The sequence below is a fragment of the Cupressus sempervirens genome, chromosome 2, assembly GCF_028749045.1.
Source record: "Cupressus sempervirens isolate cs-2001-9-10 chromosome 2, ASM2874904v1, whole genome shotgun sequence".
NCBI classification, from domain to species: Eukaryota; Viridiplantae; Streptophyta; class Pinopsida; order Cupressales; family Cupressaceae; genus Cupressus; species Cupressus sempervirens.
In genome coordinates, this window is record NC_143119.1 from 656,987,565 (window position 1) to 657,002,612 (window position 15,048).

General features: G+C 34.2%; 1 pseudogene across 1 annotated transcript in view; it reads right to left on the bottom strand.

Moving 5' to 3' along the window:
- The window catches only part of LOC149575086 ((R,S)-reticuline 7-O-methyltransferase-like), a 29,844-nt pseudogene extending 14,998 nt beyond the window's left edge, over positions 1–14,846 (bottom strand). Inside the window, exon 1 of the transcript XR_016360276.1 lies at positions 14,790–14,846. The product of XR_016360276.1 is annotated as a (R,S)-reticuline 7-O-methyltransferase-like (transcript). The remainder of the gene's footprint in view (positions 1–14,789) is intronic.
- Between the last annotated feature and the right edge of the window lie 202 nt (positions 14,847–15,048).

A 15,048-nucleotide genomic window follows, 5' to 3' on the forward strand; every position in this document is an offset into this window, starting at 1 on the left:
AGTGCTTCTTTAGCCTCCACACTGCATGGAACTAATTTTATAAATGGTGGTTGTAACTGAAACAAAATCCCCACTAATTTGCTAAGATAACTAGCAACTAACAGGAACTACCTAGCATTGTTCCAGTAGAAGACTCACGACTTAAGACTTGTCTTAATCTATGTTTATTTTGATTGCTTCTAGCAGTGGAGCACCATTCATAATGTTTGAGAAGATAAAAAATGTTACATCATAGTTTGGAGGATGTTTCGTATAGTCTACATCCACAACAAATGATTTCAAAGCTGACACTTGGATAAAAAACTATTTAGATCAACATTATTTATAAGAATGAAATTTGGGTTAGAGTTAAATTCCAAAAAAAAATTCATAACTTTAAATGCTTTCATGCAGATTAAAATAACATAAATGCTTACACTTGTAGGGGACACGACCAATAATGGAGAATGCATGCACAACTCCTCCAAATAAGGAAAGCATTGTAGAACTTTGACATTAGCAAAATCTTCATCATCAGAACAGGTGATTTTCCTTATTGATTTCACTTTTGCAAAATGTTCCAAAAGTTGAGTGTCAGTTTCCAAATAGAGACATTTAGGTAAACAGAAGCTCACCATTATCTTACTGGGCAAACTGCAATCAATAATTCTAATGCTTTCTAAGAGTGGACAATTCACATCCAGTCTCAAAATGATACATCAAATATACAATGAATCTCATGATCAATATAAAGATACAAAAAGGAACAAAAGATATCATAGACCTAACTACAGCCTTCCCCCTCATCACCAGGAGGAGGAGGAGGAGTAACATTTGCATGTGTAGGAGGCACTACACCATTAGAAGCTCAACCATAATCAAAGAAGCTTGAGACATGTTGAGCTAGAGGTATTGCATTTTCATAAACTACATAATAATGAGCAGCCCGAGAGGTATGATGATAGGTCTCATCTCGCTCTAACTATAGGTCTTAGGTATGATTACTATATTATATTACAATTATTATATATCATTATATATTACAATTACTGAATATCATTTATCACCTATACTGCTAACACATACAACTATGGTACATGTAGTTGAGCATTACTATATTTTCAAGACATAATATAGCTATATGTGAAGTTATATATCATTGACATGAGCAGCCTGAGAGGTATGATGACAGGTCTCATATCGCTCTAACTCTATCTATCTCTTTAGCTCTATGATCTCAGACCATAGATCTACTATCTCATAGTTCCCCTCTTCTAGCTAGTCATGCATCTCTTACTATAACTTGCACCTGTAACTTGCCCACCTACCTCTGAGAAGTCCTCAATCTCTCCCTCACATGTCATAGAGAATCTTGAGTCTGTGCTAATACATCTCCTATGGGTGAAACCTGTGGAGGCTAATTTGGCATGTCATCATCCCCTCCTCCACCCACATCCTATTGTGGTGGCTCCTCTACCCTATGTCTCCTGGCATCACCTCCTACTACACCCATGGTGCTCATCTCTCTATGAGTTCTCACATGAGTAGGCCTATGTGCCTATTCATTTTTGCTCGATCTAAGATCCAATCTAACAGTATGAGAAGGAATTGTAACAAGAACTACCAGTGGCCATTATAATGGTCTCTCCTCCCTCAAAGTATGTTCTTGTGATTGTTGAACATCAGGGTGTGGTGCTTGACTAACTACCGCTATAGGATTAGTTATATGAGGAAATGAATGTGTGGCCAAATGCTCTATGTACTAGGGAGTGACACCATCATTCACTACATCTAGAAAGTAGTCCCACCTATAAATGGTAAGGCCACTAACATCTTCCATACATCTAATTGGGTCCAATCTAGGAGAACAACCTTTCTTTACCTCCTTGGTGAAGCAGGTGTAACTACAGTACTCCTGTGATATACTGTATTGATATTTGAACTGTCTCTAGACATGGCTTTGCAGAAATCTCTCTATCTTCAATGAAGAATGGCCATTCAGTGGCTAAGATACCAATATGAATCCTAGCTAGGAGAAGACATCATCTTATTGCTCTATGCCTAGCCATGGTCTATAGATAACATACATCATGTCATCCAAATGAAGTCTCAAATAGTTTGTCTTACCTAGTGTAGGTTGGATCATCTCTCCACAATACCAATAAATATAAATCTACAAGGGTTGTTGTCAGTCCTCAAAGATAGGAACATGATTGTTGTCATTAACTTGTGTTTTTGGCATTGAACGCGATGCTTATTACTTTTAGGAGACTGACCATTAGTAAAATTCTTGCAAAGTTTTTCAAAAAAATTGTACTTGTCATTACAATTACTGAATATCATTTATCACCTATACTGCTAACACATACAACTATGGTACATGTAGTTGAGCATTACTATATTTTCAAGACATAATATAGCTATATGTGAAGTTATAAGCGCACTATTTATATCTTATGTAGGATTTATGCCCAGATTGAGATATATACAATTGTGTCAGCATTGAGATTGAGATTTATAAGCAATTGTGTCAGCATATGAATTTAGGATTTATAAGCAGTTGTGTCAATTATATCTTATGTAAGATTTATGCCCAAATTGAGATTGAGATTTATAAGCAATTGTGTCAACATTTGAATTACATACCTTTCATCAATAGATAGATTAAATTGAGCTAGTTGAAATTGTTGATACTGAAGTTGAACCCTAAATTTGCTCATTAATGTACTAGTAGTTAATACTATTGCATACCTTTTCAGATTTGTTGGTGTACTTTCTTCTAGATTTGTTAGTGTACTTTCTTTTGGACGTTCCCTTTTCTGCTTTGCATCCAAAATGAACTCATTCCAGTCCCTCACTAAAACAAAGGGAGGACGCTCGTACTTCAGGTTTAGGACGAGGCTCTTTCTATATGTGTCCCTCACAACCTTAAGATGTCTGGAAGCTTTTTGTAACAATTTCTTATGATAAAAAATATTACTACCAAATTCATGCTCTATACCTTTGATGAGCTCATCTTTTAATTTTTGATCTTGGTAGTTCCACCTTTTAAGAAAAAACACAAAATTGTTAGATATAGCTAGTATAAGAAAAAACCCGAATGAAAGGAAAAATGTTGCACCAATTAATGATATGAAAAAAAAATAGTGAGATAAAATTAGTTCAGTTATGATGTTCCACCTTTTACGTATGGTGGGCCCGAATCTTCACAACATGAGGTCATAAAGCCTCCTATAAAATGTATCATTTCCTGCAAAAAATGTCATGGGATAATTAATAGTAAGAACCATTAAAATGAATCATGTGAAGAATACTTTTTATAGTGAATAACAAATACATAAAATGAGATACATTTCTTCTTTTTAGTGATCTATTTCAGAGTTGGAGGATAAACTTGACCAAAATTGACCAAAAAAGAAGTTTGGAAAAAAAATTAAAATGTCTAAAACCAGTCAAACTCTACCAGGGTTCTGTTGATGATGTTCTAAAACTAAAAAATGTACTGTGACTATATTAATTAGTATACCTTGAAAAAAAATATAGTGCATTATACATATAACTTGCCATGACCTTCATTTTTTGTCATTCTTAATTGATGTTGTCATTGATCATACCTAGGATATTACAGAAAACAAATATTACTAAAATAGACAATGAAGCTGAAAGTGAGCACTCTAAAAGTCTAACAAGCAATAGCAATGATGTGGGAAATCATTGAAAACTAAACATTGAATATGAAAGAAGACTCCCACTTTTGGTTCTCTATACAAAAATTGGTTAGTATCTTCTATTGAAAGCATGAAATTGCAATGTACCGAATTAGTAAACTAGAGAATTACTGGTATAGAAAAAAGGTCATGCATACTATTTATAAAACTTGCAATATTACCTATTTCTTTTGGTCTCCCATCAATGTACATTGCAAATCTTTTACTTTGATCATTTTCTTTCCGTTGTATATAATTAGCTAATACCCCATACCTACGCATAATTTTTTTATATCGAACAATCTGCATCCAATCATTGTAATTGTAACATGGACCGACATACTTGAACAATTTGACAACTTTGTTGTAACCCACCTTTATCCCATCCATGGAAAATAGGCCCAAGCATGTAATGAGGATGGAGCAATGTGATATATCCTCTCATTAACACAAAAATCTGTGTTAATTGGAGGTAGCTCATTGGGTACCCATTCTTTCTCAATGTGTGAGTACCGAAAGGGCACCTTGATGTCACCTTTGGTCTCATCATCATAAGAACTTGACCCCCATTAGCAAGAAAAAATTGCATGCGTTTATCAAATTTTTTCCTATTCTTTTGACCTCTAGTTGATCTCCCTATTTTAGCCGTACTACATGTAGAGCTTTCATCTACCAGTTCCTCATTTCCCTCATTCGATGTAGATAGATCCAACAAGTACCTATTTGGTGGGTCCTGCAATCCATCAAATGGAAAGTGAAAGTGACAAGTATAAAATGTAGTAAGTTGAAAGTGATTATACAATTATATTTCTATACGAACCTTCTTTGTCTATATATACATTATATGATTATATAATATGTCTATTTATAACATACGTGCTCAATGATAAACAAGAAGAATATAAGAAAATTATGTCTATTTATTGACTTATACCTACTGATCCATGTCACTATGCACAATCCACACCAAACGGGTCAAATTTCTTGTAGTCAATTGACTGTTTGCAAAAAGGGTGATAATCAGACACAATATAAACATTGGTAATTATAAATAACATATGTTGTAATCATTAGAAATGAACACAATAAATATGTAATCAAATTTCCTAAATATGTTAATCATTTACTTTAAGTTAGCTAAAAATTACATGATACATATTTGCTACAAATAACTTAGAAGGTTAACCTACAGTTCTTGAAATGCATTCTCTAGAAAACCTGAACGCACCAGAACTTTGATTTTGTGGATATTGCACACCAAATATTGCTCTGAAAGGCCCTATTTTTTATAGCCGAAATGATGATCTCAACCCATTGCTTCTCCAGAGGCCCAGAGAAAAACTAAATTTCCCTTTTGTGTAACCATTCAAGAGATCTATTCTGGTCATAGGGCTCAATAGGCGTTGAGACCACAGGAAACCAGTGTTTTTCATCATAATATCCTCATTGCTATATAATTGAGCTAAGAAAAGATCCTCCAACTTAGCTAGATGAACACTACAATTGTGGAAAGTCAAAAAAAGCGCAAGCTCTATCATTAATTTTACATTCCATTCTTGCAGGAAGCTCAACTATTTTATCATAACTCTGCTTCCACATTGAAACATCCCACAGACACTTTATGCCTTGCTTCTTTTGCATAATTTTCTATTGCTGTCCTAAAAGCTTTAGTTGTGTATACTCTTACTCAAATTACCATTACCCACCCTTAAATTACCATGCTCAAAAACAGTGAGAACCTCCAATTCCGAGTAAAGATTAGACATGGTGCTAATGTGTATGTTCATTTTTTCAACATCATCCCTATCATTGATTAGAACTTGTTTCCAGACAAATTAAGTGGACTACATTACAGGGAAACATATTCGTTTTCTCTATGATAGATTCTTATTAAGGTTGCACAGGGATGAGGTATTTGGGTATTTAGGGTAGGGGTACAACTATTTTTCAAAATAGGGGACAGGAGTACTTTATTACATTAAACTTTATTTTATATAATGTTTGCAAATATAATATATTGTTTTTAGTTTTAGATTTACAAGATGTTTGTAATAAAAATAAATGATAAATATTTAGATACTCAATAGAGAAGGCAGATTTTAAACATGAAATAGAAGATTATAAATCATATAACATTGACATATTGCAAATGATAAAATTTTGTATGAACAATGAAAAAAATTTAGTGTTAATTAGATTTGTATGAAGATTTCAAACTAAATAAGAATTGAATTAAGCTTGATAAACAATAAATCAATACAAAATAAAAATCAAGAAAATTGGTTTAGTGCTTGAATTCATTCTAATGGAAAGGTAAACAAGATATCTTCAACAAACACATGAACACAAATTTGGTACTATTGTTTTCTTCAGTACTAAGGAGCAAAATTGGTTTTGTAGAGTTTATTAAGGATGAAAAGTCCTACATGGATTTTTTTTCATTGTCAGATGAACAATTAATGAAGCTTTTCAGCTTGAAGTTTAGGTCTGTAATTGAAACCTTTGGATCTCGTGATATTCATTTTTGTTGGATTGACATTCCTCCAATTGTTTCTCAAATGAGAGACTGTCCAAATGAAATAAGTTAGGGAAAAATCTTTGAAGTATTCAGAAAAATAGGATGGAGCTTTACAACTTTTGATGTTGTTATTTTGGCTTCAAGATTTATGCCCTTTTCCCTAATCTGGCCTACACTTGCGTATCCTATCATTTCTTCACCACAATGCAACACTCTGGCAGAAGTGGATCTAGAGTTGAAAGATGTTGATGGAAAAGCTTTGGTGTGTAGAACTTGTGAAGTGCAATGGATTGATCTCACTTAGGTCAAAACTCTAAATTTACCTAAAGATGAAAACTTTTACATGGGAGGAATTGATTTTTCTCTCCTGATTCAAAAGCATTTGGGAAAAAATTGTAGTGGTGGTCACATGAAAAATAATTTTATTTTGCCTTTTCTAAAGGAAAAATTCCTAAATTTGAGAAATATCATTTCTAGTTGTGTTTTGCTTTCTGGGATTTCTGGTAAGAAGAAATATAAAATAGATCATAATCATGAACAAAATGAACCTATAGGAAATGTTGTCAAGGAAAAAATGGACAGTGACTTACTTGCTGATGAAGTGCTTATGAGATTACAACAAAAAAGTGGGGAATTTAGGTGTGGAAAGCCTGCTTGGCAGCTGCTTTTGGTGTTTCTTGCATGCAAGAACTTCATGGCATTGGTTAACATTTCTAACAAAAATAAGCATTCTTTTGATGTTGTTCTTGAGCCTTTAACTATGCACACGACTCTTCTTCATGTTTTGGGAGGTAAATTTTCATTTACATCTAACATACCACCGAAGGACACTAGCTTTAGAGGAGATTGTTGTAAACTAGTTTGCACTACAACCCTTGAAATTGAACCAGCGGAACCTAACACTAGTACATTTGACCCCATTTTCTACCATCTATTAAAATGGGGTCAAATTGGTCGAAATAGACAAGGAAAAATGTGTTTCTTTTTAAATCCATGCCCGTGTTGGTCAAAATTTCAAACAACACAGGCTTCATATTGTTTTGAAAATGAAAAAGGTCATGCCCTATTTCATTGTTATGTAATTATTTTTAAAGCGGGAATTCCCTTTGGTTGCAGTTTGGAAGCTCGAAATCTTTGATTTTCTGTAAAAATGGGGAAGAGAAAGTCGTCAAAGAAGGCTCTGCCAAAGAAAAAGTAGGAGAAGCTAGGTATAGTCTTCAACTATCCTTTCTGCAACCATGGCGCTAGCGTCAAGTGCAAAATGTAAGTTTTCCATTCCCTATTTTTTTCTAGCTTTATTTATTTAGCCCTAATTTCTCTGTTAAGGAATTCCATGAGCTTAGGAACCCTGATGTTGTGGATTATATCAAATGAATTTGAATATTTCATGCTATTGAGGTATAGAGCGAGTATTTAGAGTGAGTATTTGTTTTGCAAATATCCATTCCTGAATTGTCAATAACTTGCCCCAAAATCATGTGTGTTCATTGTCTATTTGCCCAGGCAAATGCTTTGCTATCTGTGCCCATCTGCATAGAGATCAATGTTTGAGGTTACAGGATAAAGCTATTATCCCTCAAATAGATAGAACCACATGATTTGACATAGTAAGAGTATGGCTCCCAAAGTGCTGATTATTAAAACAAAGGATTTGAATGGGTGCTTTAGCCCATTTTAAGTAGGCATCTCACACAAAATTTTAAGCATCATAGAAAGAATCCAGCTATAATAAAACTTCTACATGAATTAAATCCCAATAAGTAGTTTGATGTAGATATAAAACCCAATTATACCACACTATTCTCTTTTACTTCTTCCTTAAATATGCTACATGTAATATGCAAACTACTTAATGAGTGTTACAAGTGTAGTTGTTTTTGTATCAAAAGATCGACCTGTCATTGCTTGATACAACTATTAGACTTATTGAACATAAGAGACAATTAAGCCATCTCACAAATTTCAAAAGAAAATGTTGATAGTTAATCCAACAATAAGATGCTGCTCTAACTAAGTTCAAAGAAAAGAAGGTTATTCACGATATTCAAAGAATGAGTTTGATGAGAAAAACAAGTGCAGATATATGAATCTGAAGAACATAGAGTAAATCATACAGGCCTCTAGAAATTCAAGAAATAATATAGCTCACAATTAATATTTTATATCTTCTATACATGCTAGGCTGGAATGCTTTTTCCTTTATGGAATTGTTTTTGGGCTTCTACATGCCTTAAAATTATGTTTACCTATTTCTGAGGATTCTATGAAGCTCAATAATGAGCCTTTCTTCCTGGAGAGAGAAGCCACCACGCTTGAGATCTGGTCTGAGATAGTTGATCCATCTTAGCCTGCAACTCTTTCCACAGCATTGCAACATGTCCCCCAAACATTCATATCAAACATGCACTATTAAGTTGATGAATGAGCTTCCAAACATGCCTTGTTAAGTTGATCAAACACTTAGCAGCTATTTGAAAACTGGATTGTTCTATCATGAACATCTACTACATTGAAAAAAAGTAACACCCAGATCAATAGCGAAGTGGCCACAAAAGACCAATCATTCAATTGATCTACCATGTAGCAACTCATGCCTTTAATGTTTGCAAAATGAATTACTCTATCATCAAGAATGAAGTTTTTTCTAAAAACCTATAAACTGACCTACAATTACCTAAGGATCTTTAAGGAATTCAAAACTAAAACTGGACATGATACAATCATCTTAACATGCTCTTATGCCTATAGCATGTTTCCTTTGACATGATAACTTGCGATGTATTTGGTGTGTGTGTGTATGAAAAATACATAAGAAACAATTGTCATGTTCTAGCATAATCAGACTTAAAACACATTAAAAATTCCTTATTTTAGTAAGGCATTTCATACTCCTCAAACTTCTCCAATTTACCCAACACTATCTGTTCAATGACACCATCCTTGTTAGCAAAAATGTTACTACATGGTGGCCATTACTCAAGGTGGGAACCATATATTTTCAAAAGTTATGAAAAGATCCAAAAATTTATGTTGTGGAAAACATAAAACCTGCTTGCTTGGGAACTGAGCTCCAACAGCCATGACCAAGGGTGGTAACATATTTAACCAATTTTTCATCTTCTTTAGGAGACCACAATCTCCTTCTCACCTTCTATTTGTTGCAGCAAGAATGGTGTCCCATTAATCCCTCTTTCAAAATCCACACTCCCTTAGGCCTTTCAGAGAGAACCAATAAGCTCGAAGCAGCAGACAACCTACGAAAAATACTCCAGTTACTCTTAAGCAGTATTATTAAAGTAGTACAAGTGCCATATATTAATGAGGGTCATGTGCCCTGAGCACTCTATACTCTTAATTATATCCACCTATTAATAATGATTTGCCCCTTTTTTGGAATAAATTCTAGTGAGAAACATAAGTAGGCAAAATAACAAGCATTCCTGCTGGCAACATATTATCCAATCATCTTCCTCACAGCCTAGAAATGCTCAGACTTCCTCTACAGGAAACCACTACAATGGCCCACCAAACCACACTCACCTCATACAACAAGGACTATGAGAGAAACACACATAAGAGAGGCTTAAAATTTATATGCTAAAGTTAGGCCATTGACTTAGCAACAAGTTTCACCTAGCTTAGGATTTGTTATTGCCAAGCTTCTAAGATCTTACTAGCTCACAAGTTTTCAATCAATGGGATATATTCTTTGTAGACTTCTATGATCTCAGTGGCTATAAATTTACAACCTTTGGCATTTAAAATGCTTTTAAAACAAATTTGTTTAAAATCCTTTGTTTCTTGTGGCATGGAAACATGAACTGCCAGTGATGTAAGAAAGGGCAGTGCTAACAATGTGTGAAAGAGACTTGAAAATGGGTATCACCCTTAGAAATGCTTATTGTCCCATTTGTTACGTTTATATATTATATTAATTGTTTACATAGTCATATAGTTTTTTGATGGAGGATTTAGATTACTTATGAATTTGTTTTATAGTTTTTTGATGGAGGATTTAGATTACTTATGAATTTGTTTTGTTATTTGATATGAAGCATCATTTTATATAAATATCTTGTTATTTGAGAGTCAAGAACCTAGCAATACTGAGTTATATCAAAATTGTTCACATAATATTTCTATCTTATCTATCTTGTAAGGATCTTGTTGTTGCTCTTGGTTTTCTTCTGGGATTGGTCAGCTGGTTCTTAGGTCATTGTGCTCTCAAATTTGGCCCCATTGACTATTTGGTCTTGTAGATGTCATTCAAATCTTTAAAGATTTGAATCTTGATGATAAAAACTTAATACTATACATCTCAATTTTGTTTAACTTTCATAATTGAACTAACTACTCGTATGAATGAACACCTATATAAAACTATTTGAATGTTCATAAAGAATTGTAGTTCAAACTCTAGTGTACACCACTAGTATTTGTGAGGGTGTTGCAATTATCTTGGCCAGAGAGCAATCCATTCTAACCATCTTGAATAATTTGAAGCTAATCTTAGAAAAATTAAGTGGACAGTTTAAGGAGTTTTAGGTTTAGGTACTTTGTATAAACAGTAGCAACATCTCCTATTGACTTGGACCTGGTAACTAGGGTTTAAATTCTTGTCTAATGATCAGACTTGTTGGGGTTTCTAATAGTAGATACCCTATGCCTTCCTGGGCTAAATCACCATCTACTCTATTTTGATAAAAGTAAAAAGAAAATGTGCCGACTATTAAAACTCTTGTAAGATGAGTAAATCATTAACCACATGGATTGGGCAAAAAAATGATTACTTTCCCAAATGGAAGTGTTTTGATGTGCGAATACCCATTGTCACGAAACCTCAAACAAGAAAGTGATAGAAATCTGTGGGTGAAAGAGGAAAAAAATGGTAGTAATACCCATTTTTCTTCTGATAATATACAGAGGCAGTTAAGCTTTTGTCACAAATTTTGAAGGGAGTGCTTAGAATTCTCCAGCAACTGAACCGGGACGGAGATGGGCTTCATGGGATTAAGTGGCAGTATTTAGGCTAGATTAGCTTGTGTTTTTAGTTTTTCTACTTTCCTACAGCATCCTCATGCTGAGTCCCTTTTTTAGCAAAAGGAGGGCGGTTACCTTTTTGTTGCCTGCCCAATACCTTGCTCAGGAGTTTAGAACTAGTTTAGAGGTTTTTTTGGCAGAGCCTTTTGGGTTGTAGAGCTTTTGGGCCCAGAATGGAGATGGACTTCATGGGATTAGGTGGTGCTAGTAGCAGTACTAAGATGGAGAGGAAGTGGAATAAACAAGGCCCAAAAAATGAAAGTGATAAAAGCTCGAGCCTTAGTCTTATTCAGGAAGCTTACATCAATAGCATGGAAAGCTTACAACAACAACCATGGATGTGGTCTTTAGCTTTCCTTATCGGGCAAGGCTAAGATTTGTAACATTGAAGATGGCGATCAAGTATCTCTGAATTTGGGGACTAGTGGTTGTTCATTGAGTAGTCATGTTGTCAAGGTTGGAAATGTCACTAGATCTCCTGGTAAGAGTTTCTTTTCCACATATAACCCTGAGAAGAACCCCTCCTTGCTAAGGTTTCATAGTCTCCCCAACAAAAATATTTAGTGTAGAAGTGAGAATCTTCCCCTGAATGGCAAGACTAAAGCTGTCACTATGGTAATGACAGGCAAGCAGCCTGGTGACCTTCCTAAAGATAAAGGTATGCTAATGAGAAAGGATTTCCACAATTTATGATAATTATCTGTAAGAATTTCTCGGATTGATTGTGTTTGGATTTTTGCATTAAATTTTCAAATCACACTCCATGCTCCATCATCAGAATTTTTCCTTCTCTCTTGCTTTGCTTCATCTTGATGATGATGGATCATCGGGATTTCTTCTTGCATTCTCTTACTTTGCTTCCATCTTCATCAGGATTTTTCCTTGCTTTCTTACTTTGCTTCATTCTGATGATGGATCACAAAGTGTGATTCCAAATGTTAATACACAAATCTAAACACCATCAATCCCAAAAATTATTGCAGATAAAGATATGTCATTCAATTACTTTTGGCAAAAGTGGATCATTTAATGTATTCCATTTTTCCATTTTGTTTTCCCTGAATCTAACTTCAAGATTAATGAAATTCTCCTAACAATACCAGCCAATTTTTTTTTGGTTTAACTTGTATCTACAATTTCAAGTTCTTTCTCTCAATTATCTATATTGATCTGAATATAATGTTGAGGTTGTAGTACCTATGCCAAACATGGTCATCGAGTGGTTAAATTGGACCAAGGCTTTTGCATTGCAATAGCTCATGGATATGGAAAATGAAGAGGAAGAAAGACCTACTAAGAGGAAATTTGACTAGTTGGTAAGGTCTAGTGTAAAGTCCATTCTACATGCAGATGCTTTTAAATCAAGCAAGAGAAGTCCAATTGCTTCTTAGGTAGTTAGTTCTTCCCCAAATTTTAGTTTTTATGTTGTGACAACTCTTATTCTCACTTGCCAATGATAACCTGATCTCCTTCAAGTTGAATAAATTGATTTCACCTATAGATTGTTGTAGTGATATTCTTGCATCAAATCCATTCAGTTCTATCGCCTTGCTTTCTCTCCCTCTCTATACATGTAAAAGCTAATTATTAATTTTCTTTAAGTTAATCTCGTGATGAATAAACATAGTACAATTTCATTCTTGAAAGACTTTTGTATTGCTTACTGCCTTAGCACGATATTTGAAGAATCATTTAGAGATGCTAATGCCCTTGCTCAAAAATCTCTATGATTACTAAAAATTCTTGATTGGATCTAATACTTTCAACTCTTTAATGAACCTAGACTAGCCAGTTGTGTGATGCCTTCTTCCCTTTATCTTCAAAGAATAGCTCAGTATCATATTTTACTACCCCAACCTACAAGTTAGTTTTCAATGTTTACCTAAGCTTCTAGTTTTTTTTTGGCTAAAAACACCATCCTTCATTGAAGAAGTCATTAGTCAAGATTAAGAAACAAGAAGATTTCCACAATCCATATGAAACTGCCAAATTTTATGCTTCTAAATTCAATTGATGCTTTCTTTCTCTTATCCAGATGTTTGATGAGAGAATGTAATTTGAAAAGTTGATGCAAAATAAAACACACAATCAAATCCTGAAACATAAAATTTGATAGTCTAGATTCTTCAGTCCAAGATAGGAAAGTCATTTCATTACTATATGAATCTGTATAAACAACATCCATGATAGCATAAACTTTTATACATCCATGATAGCATAAAATTTCATGTTCTAATAAAATATGATTCACGATACTTTGGTAAAGATCACTATAAAGATTCCAAGTTCCTTCTTACAATCATTAGAAGCATATTCCTACAATGTTCCTTTGTAAGAGAAGGAATAACTCTACTCATTTCTTTCCATTAAAGTAAAGTATTGGGCATATCTTTTTTCTAGTGTTAGTAGGGATATTTTTCCAAACGAATGGAAGGTATTCAATATCTTTTACTCTCTTTTTGACATGTCTCTTTTTTTCTCCTCTTTTAATGGAGGCTACAACTTTTTCTATGGAACCAATTCCTATTAACCATGACAAGAATAATTCTCTTTTTGCCTTATCCAGTCCTATGATTAACGTCTTTGGTATTATTTACTGTGTGTTAAAAGGAATTGGCAGGCAAGTGTTTAGCTATGATTGTTGAAAGATTCAATATGTATGAAGATTTTTTTACTTAAAAACACAAAAGTTATTCTATTTCAATGACTCTCTATATATTATAACATGAAATGTTTTTGCATTTGACTATGAGCTTGTTTTATAAATACTCAGGGTTAACTCCATTAACTACCATAATGAATTGATAGCAAAGAAGAGAATTTCTCTTAATATCCAAGTGAGATAGGTTATCCTGTCAGCCTGTGAGGTTTTATGAGTAAACAGAGAAAAGTTGGATTAATCTAAAGGAAGCAATTACCAAGTGATTACCAAACATCAGCAAGGACTGTTGTGTAGGAGGCAACATCTTTTGCATGATATATGTTGGGAGCTTTTCGCAGATGCAACTGATACTCTCCTCTAACCAAAGATGTCTTAGGCAAGGTTGTTAGGGTTGTAAACATATCTAGAGGGGAGGAATGCAGCTACTGGCTACACAACTATGAAACCTTGCTTTGTAAGGCCTTCTCGGGATGTATAAAGTTTTACTACAATTGGAAGAGAGATTTCTTGGTAGTGGAGCCAAAAAGACAAGGATAATAAAATGTGTATCATCTAATATCTCACTAAGAAATTGACTTCAACAGATTGCTGGTATTCTGATTAAGAAGAAGCTAAACAAGGAAGCATTAAACTGATAGAAGAAGCAGTCCTTGAACTCTGCAAATTTTTGAAGATTAAACCATGTATATTCAGTGTGATGAGAATCAGATATGATATTATTGGTGTCAACGCATATTGCTTACAGGAAATGGTTCTTCTATCAGAACTAATGGGTATTAGACAAAGGCCATTAGGGAGATGGGCTGCAAAGATAGAAGACAACAGTCAAAAGATCAGTCTGTGGTTGGGCACCTTTGACACTACAAAGGATGAAGCAGCCTACCTTTTGAGGGGCAAAGAGAATGCCAGGATGCTTCTCCTCAAGTTCAAGGATGCCCATGCCAGAAACAAGACTATCAACTCTAATTCAAGTCCCAATTTTCTCGCTGATTCTGAGCCAAATTGTCTCAGGAGTCATTTCATACAGTCAAAAGTCAAGCTAGGAACATAGTATCTCAGCTCTAATGCCCATGTCCAAAATGTTGAACTTACCTTCAGAGAAGTCCTCTTGCATTGGAAGTAGGATTTCTATCCTGACAAAC